Raw genomic sequence first — 23,337 nt, forward strand, 5'->3', positions numbered from 1 at the left:
AGGGGCACCTGGGTGGGCATAACCCACCAGGGCATGCCGCCCTCTCCTGGCGCACCCAGGTGGGTTGTCCCCACCTGGTGGCCCCGCTGACCCTAAAACCAACGCTATAAAATCCTATTTTCGGAGAAAAAATTAGGGAGAAAGAATTATCACGATCCACGAGACGAAGTCGCCACCAAGCCATGTTCTTGCTTGGGAGGGCAGATCTATAGTCTGTTTGGGGCTCCGAAGAGGGGGGTCTTCGTTCTTCATCATGACCAACCCTTCTCCATCGCCAATCCCATGATGCTCCCCACTGGGAGTGAGTAACTCCTTCGTAGGCTCGATGGTCGGTGAGCAGTTGGATGAGATTCATCATGTAATCGAGTTAGTTTTGTTATGGCTTGATCCCTAGTATCCACTATGTTCTTAGATTGATGTTGCTATGACTTTGTCATGCTTAATGCTTGTCACTTTGGGCCCGGGTGCCATGATTTCTGATCTGAACCGTTTATGTTATCATCATTATATCCATGTTCTAGATCTGATCTTGCAAGTTATAGTCACCTACTACGTGGTATGATCCGATAACCCCGGAGTGACAATAACCGGGACTTCTTCCGGTGATTACCGTAGTTTGAGGAGTTCATGTATTCACTGTGTGTTAATGCTTTGTTCTGGTTCTCTATTAAAAGGAGGCCTTAATATTCCTGGGTTTCCAATGTGGACCCCACTGCCACGGGAGGGTAGGACAAAAGATGTCATGCAAGTTCTTTTAATAAAGCATGGATGACTATTTACCGAATACATGCCTACATTATATCGATGAACTGGAGCTAGTGCTGAATAGCCCTAGGTTATAACTGTCACATGATGAATATCATCCAACAAGTCACCGATCCAATGCCTACAAATTTATCTTATATTGTTTCTGCTAAGTTACTACTGCTATCATCATTGTTACACTTGCTACAAAATTACTGCTATTGTTATTACTGTTACTATTGCTGCTGCTACTGCTACTACTATCAAAACTATCAAACTACTTTGCTAGTGATCACTTTGATGCACACACTACTGGGAAAAGGCATGCTAGTGGCGCACCAGTTTTGCCTACTAATGGCGCACTACTGGTGCGCCACTAGCATCTCGCCATTAGAATTAAATTCTAATGGCACCACCGGTGCGCCATTAGTATCTGGTGTTCTAATGAAGCACCACGTAGTGCGCCATTAGTGTAGCCCACAGTGCGCCATTAGAATACCTCCCAGGGGGCCATATGTACCCATGTGCTTTGGCATACTAATGGCGCACCAGTGGGTGATGCGCCATTAGTGTGATTATCACAGTGCGCCATTAGTGTCTTGTGTGGTGCGCCACTAGTATGAATATTAGGGATTTTTTTTCATTTCTGATATTTTCACAGGTTACAAAATATATTATTGTACATAATTTAGACAACAGCACACAGCAACAGCAGATTCATCAAATACAATAGAAGATTAGTCTCCGAATACAATTCATCATATTAGTCTCCGAATTCAAAAGACCGAACAAAGATAGAACATTACAAGTCTCGAGACCGCGAGTAGCGAGTTTGTCTTCACATTACAAGTCGATATCGATCATCTAAACTACCATCACATAGAAGAGAGCTGCAATCATTACGATGAGCATCATCGCGATGAAACTGGTCTTCATCCGGTTCCTCCAACGCTCCCTCCTCTCTCCCGCTAGATAGCGGGCGTATCTAGATTCCGCCTCCGCCCTAGTGGTGTACCCTTTGTAACTGTTACCGCTGAAACGGTGAACCTGTCTCCGACACTCCTCCCAGTCGTCGTAGACTCCGGGAACCTTACCCTTGTACACGACATACGACGGCATCTCTATCACAAGCCAAACAACAGACAATACATAAGCAATATATAAGTACGCAACAAAAGGATCGGAAGAGAAAAGCAAGACATTAATAGCATGATTCATGGTCCTACTAATAAATAGCATCGATTACATCTAAGTTGAATGACTGTCCAAACCAAAGAGACATACAAGTTCATTAAAGTTTAATTACAACATGAGCCAATCAATGTTTCAGAACTACACATAGCATCACTACGGTCGACTCGACTCATGGGACTGGAGCGTGGATGAAGCCGCGTCTGTCGTGATGGTCATGAAATCGCGGGCGTTGTCAGCCTGCATTTGTAGCGTTCCGTCTATCTCACTGTTGGATGGTTGATATCTGAGGTAGAACTGCCCCGTGGTATGAAGGACATCTTGATGGATGATGTCCGCAAACTCCGACTGGATGCGAAAGAGTTCTTGTCTGATGTCCGTTCCTGGATTGCCGACAAGCTCGCAGCCCAATCTTTGAGATTATCTGGTAGCAGAAGTTGATGATGGTCCCTTACGATCGCCCGCATGTGATGGAGGGCGTAGTAGGCATCCTTCTGACCGCTAGGCGGCTGCTTGACGCAGAAGAACTTCGTATTGTGGGCGAACACATGCTTGCCGTACTTACGAACTGCCCTGGTGAAGGTGCCTGCAGATTTGGCGTAGCCGGGGAGAACATCATCAAGAACTTTCTTGATATTTGTGTAGTCTATCTTGGAGTCACGGTTCGGGTCGAGATACGTGGCCATGGAATATTTCGGGCTTAAGAGGATGAGTGTGCAATGTGTGTCACTGCATAGAACACGGAATGTTAGAAAAAAAGAACGATCGAAATCTAAGAAATCATATGTTACGGGGCGGTTAAGGGATGACTTACTCGATAAAGTAAGCCACGAGGAAGTTATCCTTATCTGGATTTTCCAGAATGACACCTTCGAGGTGTGAACTCGCGACTTGGTGGTCCCCAGCGCTGCCCAAGAGCTTGGCACGCATGTAGAAGGGGTCAACTATCACGATGTCTGGGGTCTTGTCTCTAATGATCCGCATCTCCATACTCAGCGAAAACAGCCGAACGAAGGTGTAGTGCAGCGGATGAAGGTTAAACATAGCAAAGATGTCATCAAACCGCAGGACGATCGTACCCCCGATGGCGCCATCCACAAAGCCCTTGCCCTCTGGCACCTTGGCCATGAAAACCGGGTATGCCACATCATTCTCTCTGAGACGCCGCTTCTCCAAAGAAAGAACACTGTCATGCAGACTCCGCATAGCACCGGTTGCAGGATTGAGCATATTTGTCGGTAGCATCGCCCTACCTGCCACATGCACCCTCCTCGAGATATCCTTAGGTGAAGGTGGCCCGTCCTGAGCACGGATCGTACTCGGTGCCGGCTGGCTCGCACCCTTGTTACTCTTTCTTTTCCGTCCCTTCTTCTTCTGTTGTAATGGGACCGAGTTCTGCTCACAGACCGCCTTCTTGAGTGTGTTGGGGCTGATAATATTTGGCACCTTGGCTATCTGAGGCTCGGTGAAGTCGGCAGCTGGAGGCGTCTCCTGAGAACTGAACGCTACACGACGCCTGTTGCAACTGGGTTTCTCTGCCGTACCAGCTAGACCGCGGTCGTCTTGGTTGGGTTCTTGAGAAAGAGGCCTGCAGAATTCGTCATTGTACCCATGTTCGGCAAAGTACTTATCGACGTTGCTAAATGTATGGTCATCGTCGTTGTCGTCGTCATCCAGATCTTGTGCCATATGCATGTTCGGATCCTGTGCCATAGGGATGTCCGACATGTCCGGTAGCGTTGCGGCGGTCTTGCCATGGCTTGGCGCCGGCACGACTGGCGGTGTTGTCTTTGGGGTGGTGTCCCCCGCCCCCAAACGAATCTGGCTCTTTAGCCAAAGCAGGGGCCAGCTTAGGCAGGCGCTGAGGGTCATCAAATCATCTTCATCGGCCCCGGCGGGTTGAATCGGAGGTAACAACTTGTCGCAGCCTGGCAGCACCCGAACCAGTTGAACGCTATACACGGTGGGTGGCATCAGTTTACCGTGGAACATGGGGTTGCCCGGTTGAACAATTTTGCCCTTGGCGACATCAACCAACTCGTCGTTCACGAAGTGCAGGAGAGTGCACGGAACGTCGGCGACGCCCTGCGAAAACATGTAGGGTGTCAGGGATGCCCAGTCAAAGGCAAGGAGATGAAGTCCTCGACCGAGAGGCTTAATTAGTTACCGTGATGATGGCGTCGAGCTTGGCTAATGTCAAGGCACCGCCAACGGCGGGCATGCAACTAACAGAGGGGCCGCTTGCTGGCGAGGTGCCGGCCGACGTACACTCGGGTGCATTAAGCTCCAATGCCGGCCGTGCTGGCGTCGGAGACACCAATACCGCCGCCGCCGGAGACACCAATGGCGCCGCCTGTGCGTTGTGTGAGTTGCTGTCCATGAAGCTGGGAATCGGGGGCGGCCCCTGTTGGCCACCCGCAATCCACGTCGTTATCCCATGAATCAAGGTAGGCATAATGCCGGTGAGCGTCGATCCCAGTTGTTGTTGCACTTGCTCTTGGACAATCTCCGGAATCCGCGCCACTTGTGCCTTGAGTGCTTCAACCTCGCGTGACTGGCTTTCCGAGCTGGTCTTTTTCTCCTTTCGCCCACTAGCGGTATAGTATGACAAACATTTTGTGGACAAGCCTTTGTCGGCCACACGACCAGCAGACGACGGCTTAGTGAGCTTGTCCTTGTTTTTCATTACGTTCAACGCCCTATTTAGAGTGCTGTCCCAAGCAGGGGTGCTCTGAGACGACCCCATGCTACTGCTTTCAGTCTCCTTCGCCAGAACAAGCTCAAGCGCCCTGGTCTTTGGATCCGTGGTAAGCTCCTTTGTTATCGGGTCCTCCTTGTACCGGGCCCTGATATGGTTCCTTGTCTGCTTGTCACTGCTGTATTTCTCGAAGCAGGGCGGTAGGCCTTGCTCGGCACGCTCCGCGTCCTCCTTGTCCCATATAGGCTCCGCCACTTTGTAACCGCCGGGACCGAGTTTGTGTTCCCCTAAGTTCAACTCCCGCGTTTCTTTCCCCCACTGACTTGATTCAGAGGTTGCGGGGCTCTCGCACTTGATCTTGAACTCCTTGTAGTCCTCTTCACTGGTCGAAGGATTTTTCGCCTTGATATTCTCATAACTATCACCTTTCTCAATCATTCTCTTCACCGCGCTTCTCCAAGTAGACATGGTCGTGCTCATCCTCGCGAGGGCGGCACTGTTCACTTTATTCCCTAAGAGGCATGTGTTTTCAAATTCAGTGGGGAACTTGTATCGTTCGTGCAGCTTCGTGAAGAGGAGGCTGCGTGAATTCCCTCGGTCCTTATGCCTAAGGTTCTCGGTGTTGATCGAGACGGTGCTCCGGAGAATGCACCCGAGCTGAACCGAGTACCCCTTGACTATATGTTTGGGCTCCGTTGGATGCCCGTCGGAGTCCACTTGAGTAAATTCCTCCTTGACGGTGCGGAGCGCGTTCGGGCGACGGTCCTTCCGTTGCTTCTTCGGTTGGCTGCCATCTGTGCGTGCACCGCCATCATTAGTGGTGGCATCCTCGGCGGCACCATCAGTGGTGTCATCCCCGACGCCACTAGGGGTTGTGTAGTCAGGATCGGTGTCTTCCGCGGCGTCCTCATAGCGGTGAGGTTGTTCCTCCATCTCCTGGGACAGCTCCCAGAATTGCTTGCCGCCCGAACCACCGGCCTCATCGTTGTGGGCCATGTTTCGCTCTAAATAGGAAAAAAGTTTGGTCAAAAAGTTGGTTATTGTCAAGGAACAAGATCATGGTCTCATCATTTAGGGTTTGTCGACACCGAGGCATCCTAAAAGCTAAGCTTTTATCATTTAGGGTTTGTCGACGCCGAGGCACCCTAAAAGCCTAAGCGTACATCATTTAGGTTCTCATCGACACCGAGGCACCCTATAGAAGCCAAGGTTTCATCATTTAGGGTTTGTCGACGCCGAGGCACCCTAAATGCTAAGTTAAGTTTTCATCATTTAGGGTTTATCGATGCCGAGGCACCCTAGGTTGGGCCTAATCACTTGGCACTAATCACTTGGCTCTATTGCCACCTATGCAGCAAGAATGTCGGGGCAGTTGATCCTACTTAACTAAGTACTAAGATACCCCGGCCCATGCATTAGTCGCAAGTACCCCATATGTCCTATTTTTAGCAAAGTCATGCTAAAATTCACGGAAAATTTCAGCATGACCTTTGCTGAAAATAGGACATATGGAGTTCCCGAATTTGCCGGAATGGAAGGTAATCGACATTCCGGCAAACTCAAGGGCCTCTCGGGGTACCTGCAATATCATTATCCCCGCGTAATGAAGTCGCCAATGGGTCATTTCAGAAGATCACAAGTAGCATCATCACAAGTACAACATCATCTATAGCTTTATATTAACAAAGCATCAACACATATACAAAAGACCACTTATGCCAACAATATGGTTTATATCAGATTCAGAGTTAGAAACAGGAAAAAACGGTGCTTCAAAGCCTACTGGACACAATTTACATCTATCAGTACGGGGTGTCCTGACTAATTTCAAGTGTTCACAGGTGAACTTGTACCATGGATGAGCCTAGTGCTTCATTAGTCAACTGAACAGAGATAACAGGGCATAACACCATACATAAAGTGATGAGCATACATACTACTGTCCAAGCAAATTAACCGAATAGTATTGCGTCAAGTTCATGTTTAAAAAATTCAGTTACTGCTTGAGTGATTTGACACCAAAAATTACTCCCAAAAATTACAATGACTGTATATTGACTGCATATATTCACTGTACAAGACTGAATTCATTCAAGAAAACCTGTCAATTTCTGTTCACTGCATATATTCACTGTACAGGCTGTCAAGTTCTATTTCAGCTCAAGTTTCATTACAACACAAACACTGTAATTCATCTGCTCATAGAAAAATTAATAATAAAAATCAAATTACAATAGGGGTCCCAGGTTTGACCCCATGATACGTGCTATCCTGGGATTATTCCTCTTCTGAACAAACCATCATGCATCATTTTCTAACCAAGGCATAGCTCAGGAAATCCACTTGCTTTGACCAGAACTAGATGATTACCCCAAATCTCATGGTAAAATTAGCAAGGCAGAGCATTTCTCTTACATGACCATACCAAGAATGACACACTCAACGTCATTGCTTCAACCACATGGACAACAAAGCAAATGTTGGAAGTTGACAATACACTTTAGATTCACACATGCTCCCCTAATTATTTTGTCTGTATCTTTAGATTATCTACTTTAGGCACAATCATACACAATTCTGACTAATTCATCACTGTAGGCCAGCATGAAACACACTCCTCCAAAAAAGCCTAAAATTTCACTATTATTGCCTGTAAAAAGGCCTAATATCCACTAGTATTGCCTCTAAAAATCCTTAAAAGTCCACTATTGTTGACAATCAAAATATGATCTGAACTATAAGGAGTTAACTAAAAAATGAGTGGTTGTTGGCATGAGGGAGTAAACTGATTGTTGGCACAAAAATATTGGTTCTGCAAACATGAAAACAGTCACAAAAATAATGCACTTGGTTTGTGTTGAGTTTTTGCTTTCAGGGATTGGGTTGTGTTGAGTTGTTAACCTAAAGGTTCGGCAGTTTGAATCTCCTTTAGCTAGTTTGAATCCATGGACTACCCTGTTAGATTGGGACTGAAGATAGGTACCTGCTTATCTTTCTATTCCGTCACCAACAGTGGCTTTTCCAAGAATAATATCCCTGCATGAACATAGGTGAGAGGTTAACTAACTGCCTCAAAGGCATAATCAATGGGGAATGGTGGAGAAAGGGAGGAAGGAGGAAGGAGGAGAGGTACCTAGTCATCGGAGGGGTCAGGGTCAGGGTCGGTGAAGGGGTCGGGGTCGGGGTCCAAGCTCGTCCGGGTCCTCGCTCGCCGCGGTCGAAGGAGAGCAGGGGCGGTGGCGGAGGACAGCAGGGGCAGGCGGGGTGGGTGCGTCGGGGCCGCACTCGCCGGCTACTGCAGGGGCCGGAGGAGGCCCTCGCTCGTCGGAGGAAGGAGGAGAGGAGAGGAGCGGGTGGCGCGCGCTTGGCTGATCCCGTTCGGGGGGCGCGGGGGCGGCGGGGTGGAGTCCCGCGGGGGTCGGGGCGGCGGCGTCGGGGCAGCGCAAGACCACAGCGGCGGCAGCGTCGCCGACGGCGTGCACGCGCGGCGAACGGAGGGGGAGGAGCAAGGGGGCGGCGGCGTACTATTGGGGTCGAGTGGGGGATCTGGCGAGGGAGGGAGGGAGGCCACAGTGCGAGGGGAATAGGTGGAGTGGGGGAGGGTTAGCAATGGCGCACCTCCCCCTAGTGCGCCATAAGTATGACGATTCTAATGGCGCACCTCCCTGTGGTGCACCATTAGAATTTTGTTTTAATTACTAGCCCGACTGGTCAGGTTATATTCCACCTAACCCTATCTCCATCAGAACACGCCCACTAGCCCGACTGGTCAGCACGCAGCACACACACTAGGAGGTCGTGGGTTTGATTCCCAGGCTCCCCAATTTTTGTTTTTATGCATTTAAAATGCTGTTTGATATTTATTTGTGTTTAAATATGTTCAAACTTGTTTAAATCATAACAGCAATATTTTTTTTATAAAAACAGTAATATTTTTTTAAAAAAATATCATCAAATTTTTTATTTGAAAATATTTATGAATATGAAAAAATATCATCAAATTTATTATTTGAAAATATCATTAAATTTTTTATTTGAAAATATAATCAAATTTGTTTTTTTTGCATTTTTAGTTGCATTCATTTGTGACGGTGGAGCGGGCCAGGGAGGGTGCGGGGGAGAGGGTGCGGGGGGCCGTCGGTGGCGATGGAGTGGGGGAGGGTGCGGGCCGGGGGTCGGCGGCGGTGGCCGGTGGAGCGGGGGAGGGTGCGGTGGGTCGTCGGCGACGGTGGAGTGGGGGAGGGTGCGGGCCGGGGCTCGGCGGCGGCGGCCGGTGGAGCGGGGGAGGGTGCGGTGGGTCGGCGGCGGCGGTGGAGTGGGGAAGGGTGCGGGGGGTCGGCGGCAGCGGCCGGTGGAGCGGGGGAAGGTGCGGTGGGTCGTCGGCGACGGTGGAGTGGGGGAGGGTGCGGGGGGTCAGCGGCAGCCGGTGGAGCGGGGGAGATGGTGCAGGGGGTGCTCGGCGGTGAGGGGGACTGGATCTGGCGAGGTGGGATAGCGATCGAGATGGAGGGGGGTCGAGATCGAGTGTCCATGAAATTTAAAAACATTCATGAGTTCAAAAAGTGCCTATGAAATACAATCGAGAAATGAAGGCTGCGATTTAAATACAATCGATCTTAGCTAGCTATCTGTTCACAATCTTCTTGCCCTTCTTTTTCGCAAATGGAGTTCTTCTGTGGAACGGACGTCCTTTAGGTAGGGTGGTCCTGCTTCTTCTTGTGGTGTATGTGGCTACTTCATCGTCGTCGTCATGTTCGATCTTCGGGTCGCCGTACTTGTCGAAGTCTTGCTCATTGGCTACTCCATCCATTCCGATGATCTTCCTTTTGCCTCTCCTCACGACAACACGACTGGGCTTTGACGGGTCGGTAATGAAGAAGCATTGGTCCACTTGGGAAGCCAGTACCCATGGCTCATTTTTCGCGGTGACGATTTGGCTTCGGGTATAACCATGGTGGTGAAATACCGGTCTTCTTTTAGGACGCTCTTGGCCCATCTGACACGGAACATCGGGACCTTCTCTCCAGCGTAGCTCAGCTCCCAGATCTCCTCGATCCTTCCGTAGTATCTGTCCTTGTCGTTACCGGTGTAGGATTCCATCGTTACCCCGGAGTTCTGATAACCATCGCTCTTCATGTCCTTGTCCTCGGTGTAGAATGTGTAGCCGTTGATATCGTACGCCTCATAGGTCATCAGGTTGTGCTCGGCGCCCTGTGACAAGGCGAATATGAGTTGTTCTTCCGCGGAAGAATCCTCATGTAAATGGTACGACAGAAGCTTCTGCTTGAACCAACGCATGAAACATGAGTTGTGCTCTTTGATTATATCTCCGTCCGTCCTCTGTTGGCCTCGGTCATTGTACGTCTTCTCAATAAAGGTTTTGTGCTTTACCACCCAAGGATCGACCACGTCTATGTTTTGTAGCGCGACTAGGTTTGCTCTTTCAAAGTCGGCGAGTCGACCCTCGAAGTCGACATGCATTTCGCGGCGACCCTCATGGTGATCCCATCTAGCGAGCCTGCCGAGGTGCCTGTTGACGGGCAGACCAACGGGGTCCTCGATGCCTAGATAATTCGTGCAGTATGATATGCACTCTTCGGTCAGAAAGCCCCTGGCTATGCTTCCCTCTGGATGTGACATGTTGCGAACGTATCCTTTGATGACACCATTCATCCTTTCAAACGGCATCATGCTATGCAGGAACGTCGGCCCGAGTTGGATGATATCCTCCACGATATGGACCAGCAGATGCACCATAACGTCGAAGAATGCGGGTGGGAAGTACATCTCAAGCTCGCATAGTATCGCCACGATCTCTTCCTGTAGCCTTCTGAGTTGCCTCATGCCAACCGACTTCTGAGAGATGACGCCGAAAAAGTTGCATAGGCCAAATAGCGTTTCACGGACGTGCACGTCCATGATCCCACGGATTGCAACTGGAAGTATCTGCGTCATCAGCACGTGACAGTCGTGAGACTTCATCCCACTGAACTTCTGCATTGCTGGGTCTAGGTATCTGCTTATCTTCCCCACGTAACCGTAAGGAAGTTTTACTCCTACGTGGCAGGTGAAAAACTGCTCGATCTCCTCCTGACTTAGAGTGTAGCACGCGGGAGGGTAGTCATTTCCGGTCTTCTTGGCCTTTTTGCCTTTGCGACGACTTTCCATGTCCTGCTTCGCCTCATCATCATCATCATCATTAGTGTGAAGCTCCTCCCTGATGCCCATTGATTTCAAGTCTGCCCTTGCTTTCAGCCCATCTTTGGTCCTCTCTAGCATGTTGAGCAGGGTACCAAGCAGACTCTCACACACGTTCTTCATGATATGCATGACATCAAGGATGTGAGGCACACGGTGGATCTTCCAGTACGGCAAGTCCCAGAAAATAGACCTTGTTTTCCATACCTTCAGCAGCGGCTCTGGCGCCTTTCGCTTCTTTCCCGGCAGTGGGCAATCTTTCCAATTTTTCAACAGCTGGTCTATTTCCTCGCCACTCCTCGTACGCGGGCGTCTTCGGGGTTCGGTTTCACCATCGAACAGATCCTTGCGTTTCCTCCACGGGTCATGGTCGCGAAGCCACCTTCGATGTCCCATGAACATGGTTTTCGAAGACCCGGGATCTCTATCTAGCTGGCGATACGTTGTGTCATCCATGCACCTGACGCATCCAGAAAATCTGTGGACCACCTGCCCTGCGAGATATCCGTAACCGAGATAGTCGTGCACCGTCGTGAGCAGTGCGGCTCTCATAGGGAAATATTCTTTCTCTACGGCGTCCCACGTATTGGCTGGCATTTGCCACAGCATGTCTAGCTCCTCTTTTAGCAGCCCCAGATACAGATTGATGTCGTTCCCTGGTTGTTTCGGCCCTTCAATTAGCATACTCATGTGAATGTACTTCTACTTCATGCACAACCAGGGGGAAGGTTGTACATCCACACAAACACAGGCCAGGTGCTACATGTGCTTCTCTGGCTGCCAAACGGATTGACTCCATCAGTGCTCGCGCCCAACATGATGTTCCTTGGATCCTTCCCAAATTCTGGGTGTTCGAAGTTCAACGCTTGCCACTGGCTCGCATCCTTTGGGTGACTCAGCATCTTGTCTTTTTTATTTATCTCCGGGTCATTTGCGTCATCTTCTCGATTCTTGTCCTCCCTATCCGCGTGCCAACGCAGGAGCTTTGCTACCTTAGGGTCCGCGAAATACTGCTGCAGACGAGGAGTGATCGGAAAGTACCACACCACTTTTCGAGGAGCTTTCTTCCTCTTCTTGTATCGAGTGACGCCGCACACCGGACATATGGTAGACTCCGCGTGCTCGTCCCGATAAATGATGCAATTGTTCATGCACACATGGTATTTCACGTGCGGTAAATCCAGAGGACACATGATTTTCTTCGCCTCCTTGAAACTGGTCGGGCACTTGTTCCCCTTGGGAAGACGTTCGTGCCAGAATGACATGTTCTCGTCGAAGCATGCGTCGGTCATTTTGTGTTTTACCTTCATCTCTAGAGCCATGAGCGTTACTTTCAGGCGGGTATCCTCGGGCCTGCATCCTTCATACAATGGAGTAACCGCGTCTATCTCCAGTTGATCCAGCTTGGCTTTCTCTCGGGCGGCAGCTCTTGCGTTATCCGTCTGCTTGAGAAGCAGCTCTTGAATATGAGGGTCCTGCACCCAGCCCATCGATGGTCCATCGTTGTCTGCTCCGCTGGCATCTTCATCTTCATGATCATTCCCTTCGTCTGCTCTGGCATCTTCCTCATCATCATGTCCGACATCTTCTACATGATGACTGTGTATAGCATCATCGTCGTGATCATGTCTCGGAGATTCTTCATCTTCTCGCCCGCCCGAGCTGCGGTGGTTGTCTTGTTGCCCTTCCTCATTTCTTGCCCGGGCCCCTTGGACGACTTCATAGTCATCTTCATCACCTTACCACTGATAGCCATCCATGAAACCACGCAAGAGCAGGTGGTCCCGCACCTGCTCGGAATCTGGGTCCGCAATAAGGCTCTTCAGCTTGCATCTTTGACATGGACATCTTATCTCCATCTCGTTCTTTTGAAGCATCTCGGCCTTCGCGGAGCTCAAAAACCTATTCATGATGCCTTCGGTCATCGTGCGGACCATGGTTGCCTGCGGGGTAGAGCAAAATGATATTTTAGAACCAAGAAAAAATTTGGCATGACTTTCCCTAAAAAATAGGACCAAAAAGAATGCATAGTGCCAAAATTCTCGCCGAAACGGAAATGAATCGACATGCTAGCAAAATATTGGCAACTATCGCATTTCAAATACCGGTACCTGCAAACACAAACATATATGCAACACAACAAACAAATGCAACACCACGAACATACATAGATCTAGCTAGGCCACAAAAAGTGCATGTGCACGTTGTTGGAGTGAGCTAGGGAGAAAAAAAGTAGATTTACAACATGAAGATAGCTTTCCCCTTACTTACCTATATAAAAAAAGGTAATTTCACCACTTAATTTTGATGAATCTATGGTGCAAATGAGGTGAGGAGGAGGAGGCAGCCGACAAGCTTGGAGAAGGAGGTGGAGGGAATGAAGTGGGGAAAGTGAGTGTGTAGGTGTGGCTGTCCAAAATATCTAGCTGGTCCCAGGTTACTAATGGCACACCACACAGCCATGCGCCATTAGTAACCCAACATACTAATGTTACTAATGGTGCACCTGCTGCTGATGCGCCATTAGAAGTTTTGCAAAAAATAAAAAAAATATTCTAATGGCGCACCGTGGCATAGTGCACATTACTAGTTTAAACTAGTAATGGCGCACTATGCTACGGTGCGCCATTAGTAGTTTTGCAAAAAAAGAATAAAAAAAATAGTAGTGGCGCACTGTGTGGTCGGTGCGCCATTACTAGTTAGCACTAGTAATGGCGCACCGTGCAGTGATGCGCCATTAGTATGTTTGGAAAAAAAATTGTTACTAGTGGCGCACCATGTGCCAGGTGCGCCATTAGTGTCTTCCACACTAAGGGCGCACCAGCACATGGTGCGCCACTGCTATATAGTAGTGGCGCACCACATGACAGGTGCGCCATTAGTGTCCATTCCATCTATAGCCCTTTTCCTAGTAGTGACATAATTAATCTCCAGGTGTGGTTGAATTGACAACTCAGCTGCTAATACCTTAAAATATTCTTTGGCTCCCCTTGTGTTAAATCTATAAATTTGGGTTGAATACTCTACCCCTAAAAACTGTTGTGACCCCCTATACTTGTGGGTTATTAATTCACCTCAAAGGTGATGTCAACAATAATGACTCATGCTATCTATATTAAACTAGACATATGTGCCTAGATCTTTCCTCGCCACATGATGCTTGCCAAAGGAGAAAAATAAAAAGGAATAGAAGAAAAACTTTGACTCTTTGCATAAAAGTAAATACATAAAAGTAAGAGATAGGCCCTTCGCAGAGGGAAGCACAGGTTGCCATGCGCTTATTTGTTTGTATGCTCAACCCCTTAGTGCAAAAGAACATCACGTTGCAATGCTCCTTGTGATGGCGACCTTTATTATGCAGTCTATCACTTTTATTCTTCACCATCACAAGTTCGTGCTACGCTCAATTTTCTCTTACACTGTGTGATCTCACACTTTTAGAAGCAATTTTTATTGCCTTTTTGCACCGACAACTTACTTGAGGGATCTTGAGGTGGATACTTGAAAGTAAGATTTGGGTTTAAGGTTTTTTGGATGCACAACTAGTATCTCTTCTTAGTTCGGAATTTTTGGCCAACAAATATAGGGGGCAAGCACCACATGTTAAAGGATCCATGACAATGTGACTTTTGTGTGAATATAAACAAATATAAATCATTTAGTTGTCTCCCTTGTCCAACGTCAACAATTTTGGCATATAATATTTTGATGAGGGCTCACAGTCACAAAAGATTTCTAGGATAGTACTCCCTCCGTTCCATATTACTCGTCGCTGATTTAGTACAATTTTGTACTAAATCAGCGATGAGTAATATGGAACGGAGGGAGTATATTTATATGTGAATCTTCTCTTCCCTTATCAATTCTTTCATGAGTGGCATCATTGACTAATGCTATGTTTGTCAACCCTCCGTTCCATATTACTCGTCGCTGATTTAGTACAATTTTGTACTAAATCAGCGATGAGTAATATGGAACGGAGGGAGTATATTTATATGTGAATCTTCTCTTCCCTTATTAATTCTTTCATGAGTGGCATCATTGACTAATGCTATGTTTGTCAATCTCTAATAAAATTTTCTACTTATACTTTTCCTTGTGTGGTGTCATCACCTACCATAAGATCAGTATATGATCTTTTTGATTTACATCCTTCCTTTTATTTACTTCTTTTCTCTTTTTCTTCCTAATTACTTTTCTTTTATTTGCAACATGAAAGTAAAGAAAGCAAAAACTCAAACTAAACTTTATTATATAACTTGCACACGATTACAAGGATAGATCACTAAGAAAACTCTCAAGGAAGAAAGGATCGAACTAATTTTTATTCATCTAAAGCAAAAGATCGAACTAAAATAAGTAAGGGAAAAAAGATATTGGGATGATATGATATGGGGGCACCTCCCCCAAGCTTGGAGGAAGCCAAGGGGAGTGTCCATACCCGATACTCAGTTCTCCTTTGGTGATGAAGAAGATGATGGTGGAGATGATTGTGCCTTCAACTTTTTTATATTGTAGTTGAGCAGAGCAATTTCCTCCTTTAAATCATCGACTTCCAATTCCAGCTTCAAGATCTTGTCACATATATCCCCTTTGCTTTTCTACCTAAAACTAAAAGGAATAGATTGGTTTTTAGACTGGTTAGCTCTATTAGGGAGACTTGACTTCTTGAACTCCACGTGCATATCCCCAGGCCGAGGTTGAGGAACATTCTCCTCCTCGGAGCTTGAATCATAAATCCTCATCAAGTGAGCATCCTCCTCATAATATGTAGTTTGACCATAAGGGGATAGCTCCCCGTAGGTATTTGGGTCAACAATAAGATGTGAGACATAGCTCTCTCCGTCGGAGTCTTGGGACGGCATATTTCCAGAACTGCGCAGAAAACCACAGTAAAAGAAAACGGAAGATTTCTTCGTGATACGGTGATCAATAGGTTCAAGTATATATACATAGATTTTTTTTATCTTGGGGGACAAGCAAACGGAAGAAAAACGGAGTCCAGAAGGTGTCCCAGGTGGGCACAACCCACCTGGGCACGCCAGGCAAGCCTGGGGCGCCCTGGTGTCTTGTGCCCACCAGGGTGCGCTTCCCGGTAGTTTCTTATTTTCCTATTTTTCTAAATATTCCAAAACTGATAAAAAATATTTTTGCGGATTTTTCGGAGTCTGTTTACTTACCGTATCACGTACCTCCTTATTTTCACGATCCTGGAGTGCTCCGGAAGGACTCTTTTATGTGTTCTTTTTGTGTCAAAGTTTGGATAATGTTACTTTCAACATTAATGGGCGTACGTGAGATATAATGCTTTACTTTTGCCCATTGACAACCTTCGGGTTAGTACCTTCAGAATTATTTATTTTGATGGCTCAAGACCGATAAACCTCCTCAAAAATGTAGGGGCCTTCCCATTTTGAGAGGAGTTTTCCTACGAAAGAATCTGAAACGATAGTTGTTCAAAAGAACATATTCTTTGAATTTAAACTCATGCTTTTGGATTCTTTTGTCATGCCATCTTTTAACTTTTTCTTTGAATAATTTTGCATTTTCATAAGCTTGGGTTCTCCATTCATCTAAAGAGCTAATGTCAGATAACCACTTTTCTCCAGCAAGTTTGAAATCATAGTTGAGCTCTTTGATGGCCCAATATGCTTTATGTTCTAACTCAAGAGGCAAATGACAAGCTTTTCCATAAACCGTTTTATAGGGAGACATACCCATGGGATTTTTATATGCTGTTCTATAAGCCCAAAGTGCATCATCTAATTTCTTAGACCAATTCTTCCTGGACCTATTGACAGTCTTTTGCAAAATTAACTTTATTTCTCTATTGCTAAGTTCAACTTGACCACTAGATTGAGGATGATAAGGTGATGCAATTTTATTGTTAACATCTTACTTGGCAAGCATTTTACGGAAAGCACCATGAATAAAGTGTGAACCACCATCAGTCATTAAATATCTAGGGACTCCAAACCTTGGTAAAGTAACTTCCTTAAGCATTTTAATAAAGGTGTTGTGATCAATACTACTGGCTGGAATAGCTTCTACCCATTTATTAACATACTCAATGATACATCCATTTTTCATCATGCTTTTATATCAATATTTATTGCATTATGGGCTATTATTACACATTATGTCACAATACTTATGCCTATTCTCTCTTATTTTACAAGGTTTGCACGAAGAGGGAGAATGCCGGCAGTAGGAATTCTGGGCTGAAAAAGGAGCAAATATTAGAGACCTATTCTGCACAATTCCAAAAGTCCCGAAACTCCACGGAATTCAGTTTTGGAATATATAAAAAATATTGGGCGAAGAAAGCACTGGAGGGGGCCACCAACCATCCACGGGGGTGGGGGCGTGCCCTACCCCCTGGGTGTGCCCCCTGTCTCGGGGGCACCCTAGCAGGCCTCTGGTGCCCATCTTTGGCTATATGAAGTCTTTCGCCCTGGAAAAAAATCATAAGCAAGCTCTCGGGACGAAACTCCGCTGCCATGAGGCGGAACCTTGGCGGAATCAATATAGGGCTTCGGCGGAGCTGTTTGGCCGGGGAAACATCCCTCCGGGAGGGGGAAATCATCACCATCGTCATCACCAGCGATCCTCTCATCGGGAGGGGATCAATAACCATCAACATCTTCACCAGCACCATCTCATCTCAAACCCTAGTTAATCTCTTGTATCCAATCTTTGTCTCAAAACCTCATATTGGTACCTGTGGGTTGCTAGTAGTGTTGATTACTCCTTGTAGTTGATGCTAGTTGGTTTACTTGGTCGAAGATCAGATGTTCAGATCCTTTATGCATATTAATACCCCTCTGATTATGAACATGAATATTCTTTGTGAGTAGTTATGTTTGTTCCTGAGGACATGGGAGAAGTCTTGCTATAAGTAGTCATGTGAATTTGGTATTCGTTCGATATTTTGATGAGATGTATGTTGTCTTTCCTCTAGTGGTGTCATGTGAACGTTGACTACATGACAGTTCACCATTGTTTGGGGCTAGGGGAAGGCATTGGGAAGTAATAAGTAGATGATGGGTTGCTAGAGTGAAAGAAGCTTAAACCCTAGATTATGTGTTGCTTCATAAGGGGATGATTTGGATCCACATGTTTCATGCTATGGTTAGGTTTACCTTAATACTTATTTTGTAGTTGCGGATGCTTGCAAGAGGGGTTAATCATAAGTGGGATGCTTTTCCAAGTAAGGGCAGTACCCAAGCACTGGTCCACCCACATATCAAATTATCAAAGTACCGAACGTGAATCATATGAACGTGATGAAAACTAGCTTGACGATAATCCCATGTGTCCTCGGGAGCGCTTTCCTTTATATAAGAGTTTGTCCAGGCTTGTCCTTTGCTACAAAAAGGATTGGTCCATCTTGCTGCACCTTATTTACTTTTATTACTTGTTACCCGTTACAAATTACCTTATCACGAAACTATCTGTTAACGATAAATTCACTGCTTGCAGAGAATACCTTACTGAAAACTGCTTATCATTTCCTTCTGCTCCTCGTTGGGTCGACACTCTTACTTATCGAAAGGACTACAATAGATCCCCTATACTTGTGGGTCATCAAGACTCTTTTCTGGCACCATTTCCGGGGAGCGAAGCGCCTTTGGTAGGTGGAATTTGGTAAGGAAAATAAATAGTGTGCTGAAATTTACTGTCACTTGTTACTATGGAAAGTAATCCTTTGAGGAGCTTGTTCGGGGTATCTTCACCCCAACCAGTAGAGCAAAGAGTTGCTCCTTGACCTACTGAACCTACTGAAAATGTTTACTTTGAAAGTCCTTCGGGTATGATAGATAAACTGCTAGCTAATCCTTTTACAGGAGATGGAACATTGCATCCCGATTTGCACCTAATCTATGTGGATGAAGTTTGTGGATTATTTAAGCTTGCAAGTATGCCCGAGGATGTTATCAAGAAGAAGGTCCTCCCTTTATCTTTGAAGGGAAAGGCATTGACATGGTTTAGGCTATGTGATGATATTGGATCATGGAACTACAACCAATTGAAATTGGAATTTCATCCGAAGTTTTATCCTATGCATCTGGTTCATCGTGATCGTAATTATATATATAATTTTTGGCCTCACGAAGTAGAAATCATCGCTCAAGCTTGGGGGAGGCTTAAGTCAATGTTATATTCATGCCCCAATCATGATCTCTCAAGAGAAATTATTATTCAAAAAAATTATGCTCGACTTTCTCTCAATAATCGATCCATGCTTGGTACTTCTTGTACTGGATCTTTTATGATGAAGACTATTGAATTCAAATGGGATTTATTGGAAAGAATTAAATGCAACTCTGAAGATTGGGAACTCGACGAAGGTAAGGAGTTACTATAACACCTAAGTTTGATTGTGTTAAATCTTTTATGGATACCGATGCTTTTCGTGAATTTAGCACCAAATATGGACTTGACTCTGAAATAGTAGCTTCTTTCTATGAATCATTTGCTCTCATGTTTATCTCCCGAAGGAGAAGTGGCTTAAATATCATCCTCCCATTGAAGTAAAAGTAGTTGAACCTATTAAAGTTGAAGAAAATACTATCACTTATAATGTTGATCCTATTATTCCTACCGCTTATATTGAGAAACCACCTTTCCCTACTAGAATAAAGGATCATGCTAAAGTTTCAACTGTGGTTCGTAAGAGTAATACTAGAACACCTACACCCTCTGAGCAAATTAAAGTTGAACCTAGTATTGCTATGGTTAAAGATCTCTTGTCCGATAATATTAATGGGCATGTTATTTACTTTTGTGATGAAGCTGCTAGAATTGCTAGACCCCATACTAAAAATAAACATAGACATGTTGTAGGCATGCCTGTTATTTTTGTTAAAATAGGAGATCATTGCTATCATGGCTTATGTGATATGGGTGGTAGTGCTAGTGCAATACCTCATTCTTTATATGAAGAAATTATGCATGATATTGCACCTGCTGAGTTAGAAGGTATTGATGTTACAATTAAGCTTGCCCATAGAGATACTATTTCACCGGCTAATTATTAGAGATGTTGAAGTCTTGTGTGGGAAAGTTAAATGTCCGGCTAATTTTCTTGTTCTTGGTTCCCCACAAGATAACTTTTGTCCCATTATATTTGGTAGACCCTTCTTGAATACTATTAATGCTAAGATAGACTGCAAAAAGGATATTCTTTCTGTTGGTTTAGGGGATATGTCTCATGATTTTAATTTTGCTAAATTTCGTAGACAACCCCATGATAAATAATTGCCTAGTAAAGATGAAATTATTGGCCTTGCTTCTATTTCCGTGCCTCCTAGTGATCCTTTAGAACAATATTTGCTAGACCATGAAAATGATATGTTTATGAATGAAAGAAGAGAAATAGATGAAGTATTCTTTAAACAGGGACCTATTTTGAAACACAATTTTCCTGTCGAAATTCTAGGGGATCCTCCTCCACCCAAGGGTGATCCCGTGTTTGAGCTTAAACCATTGCCTGACACCCTTAAATATGCTTATATTGATGAAAAGAAGGTATATCTTGTCATTATTAGTGCTAACCTTTCAGAGCAGGAAGAAGAGAAATTATTGAAAACTCTGAAGAAGCACCGTGCTGCTATTGGATAATCTCTTGATGACCTTAAGGGCATTAGTCCCACTTTATGCCAGCACAAAATAAAATTGGAAAAGGATGCTAAACCGGTTGTTGATCACCAAAGACGGTAAAATCCTAAGATGAAAGAAGTGGTAAGAAAAGAAATACTAAAGCTTATGGAGGCAGGTATAATTTATCCTGTTGCTGATAGTAAGCAGGTAAGTCATGTCCATTGTGTCCCTAAGAAGGGAGGTATTACTAGTGTTCCTAATGATAAAGATGAATTGATCCCACAAAGAATTGTTATAGGTTATAAAATGGTAATTAACTTCCGAAAACTAAATAAAGCTACTAAAAAGGATCATTACCCTTTACCTTTTATTGATCAAATGCTAGAAATATTATCCAAACATACACATTTTTGCTTTCTAGACGGTTTTTCTGGTTTCTCTCAAATACCGTTGTCAAAAGAGGATCAATAAAAGAATACCTTTACTTGCCTTTCGGTATGTTTGCTTATAGACGTATGCCTTTTGGTTTGTGTAATGCACCTGCTACCTTACAAAGATGTATGACTGCTTTATTCTCTAACTTTTGTGAAAAGATTGTTGAGGTTTTCATGGATGATTTCTCCGTATATGGAACTTCTTTTGATGATTTCTTAAGCAACCTTGATCGAGTTTTGCAGAGATGTGAAGAAACTAATATTGTCTTAAATTGGGAGAAGTGCCACTTTATGGTTAATGAAGGTATTGTCTTGGGGCATAAAATTTCTGAAAGAGGTTCTGAAGTTGATAAGGCTAAAGTTGATGCTATTAAAAAGATTCCGTGTCCAAAGGACATTAAAGGTATAAGTAGTTTCCTTGGTCATGCCGGTTTTTATAGGAGGTTCATTAAAGACTTCTCGAAAATTTCCAGGCCTCTGACTAATCTCTTACAAAAAGATGTTCCTTTTGTCTTTGATGATGATTGTGTAGAAGCATTTGAAATACTTAAGAAAGCCTTGATTTCTGCACCTATTGTTCAGCCTCCTGATTGGAATTTACTCGTTGAAATTATGTGTGATGCTAGTGAATATGCTGTAGGTGTTGTTCTAGGACAAAGAGTTGATAAGAAATTAAATGTTATCCAATATGTCAGTGTACAAAAGTAGGGGTTCTCCTTTGTACCCCTTTACTTTTGCACGGACAGTCAGAGCCGCGCCCGCGGCCGCGCTGAGCAGGGCAGAGAACGGAAGCCAGAGCACGAGACAACCGAAGCAACGCCAAGACCAGATACACAAAGAGCAAGAGGGCGAGGTGGAATCTGCTACCTCTTGAGCACTGTGTTGGTTTTCCCTTGAAGAGGAAAGAGTGATGTAGTAAAGCAGTGTAAGCATTTCCCTCAGTTTTTGAGAACCAAGGTATCAATCCAGTAGGAGACCACGTGCTAGTCACCTCGTACCTACACAAACAAATAAGAACCTCGCAACCAACGCGATAAAGGGGTTGTTAGTCCCTTCAGGGCCACTTGCAAGAGTGAGATCTAATAGAGATGATAATAATAAGATAAATATTTTTGGTATTTTTATTATATAGATTGAAAGTAAAGATTGCAAAATAAAATAGATTGAAAACTTGTATGATGGAGAATAGACCCGGGGGCCATAGGTTTCACTAGTGGCTTCTCTCAAGATAGCATAAGTATTACGGTGGGTGAACAAATTACTGTCGAGCAATTGATAGAAAAGTGAATAATTATGAGAATATCTAGGCATGATCATGTATATAGGCATCACGTCCGTGACAAGTAGACCGAAATGATTCTGCATCTACTACTATTACACCACACATCGACCGCTATCCAACATGCATCTAGAGTATTAACTTCATAAGAACAAAGTAACGCCTTAAGCAAGATGACATGATGTACGGGGATAAACTCATGCAATATGAATTAAACACCATCTTTTTATCCTCGATGGCAACAATACAATACGTGTCATTTCCCTTTCTGTCACTGGGATCGAGCACCGCAAGATCAAACCCAAAGCTAAGCACTTCTCCCATTGCAAGAAAGATCAATCTAGTAGGCCAAACCAAACTGATAATTCGAAGAGACTTGCAAAGATAAACCAATCATACATAAAACAATTCAGAGAAGATTCAAATATTGTTCATAGATAAACTTGATCATAAACCCACAATTCATCGGATCTTGACAAACACACCGCAAAAGAATATTACATCGAATAGATCTCCAAGAGAATCGAGGAGAACTTTGTATTGAGATCCAAAGAGAGAGAAGAAGCCATCTAGCTACTAGCTATGGACCCGAAGGTCTGAAGTAAACTACTCACACATCATAGGAGGGGCCATGGAGTTGATGTAGAGGCCCTCTGTGATCAATGCCCCCTCCGGTGGAGCTTCGGAAAAGGCCCCGAGATGGGATCTCTTGGGTACAGAAGGTTACAGCGGTAGAAATAGGGTTTCATGGTGCTCCTGGATGTTTGCGGGGTACATGGATATATATAGGAGGAAGAAATAGGTCGGTGGAGCAATGAGGGGCCCATGAGGGTGGAGGGCGTGCCCGGGGGGTGGGCGCGCCCCCTGCCTCGTGGCCTCCTCGATTGTTTCTTGACGTCCACTCCAAGTCTCCTGGATCACGTTTGTTCCAAAAATAACGCTCCCGAAGGTTTCATTCCGTTTGGACTCCATTTGATATTCCTTTTCGGGGAAACTCCAAAATAGGCAAAAAATTAGCAATTTGGGCTGGGCCATCGGTTAATAGGTTAGTCCCAAAAATAATATAAAAGTGTAAAAATAAGCTCATTAACATCCAAAACAGATAATATAATAGGATGGAACAATCAAACATTATAGATACGTTGGAGACTTATCAGACTCCCCCGGCAAAACCCTTGCCAGGCACCTTC

Source organism: Triticum aestivum, chromosome 1A (assembly GCF_018294505.1).
Source record: "Triticum aestivum cultivar Chinese Spring chromosome 1A, IWGSC CS RefSeq v2.1, whole genome shotgun sequence".
Taxonomy (NCBI): Eukaryota; Viridiplantae; Streptophyta; class Magnoliopsida; order Poales; family Poaceae; genus Triticum; species Triticum aestivum.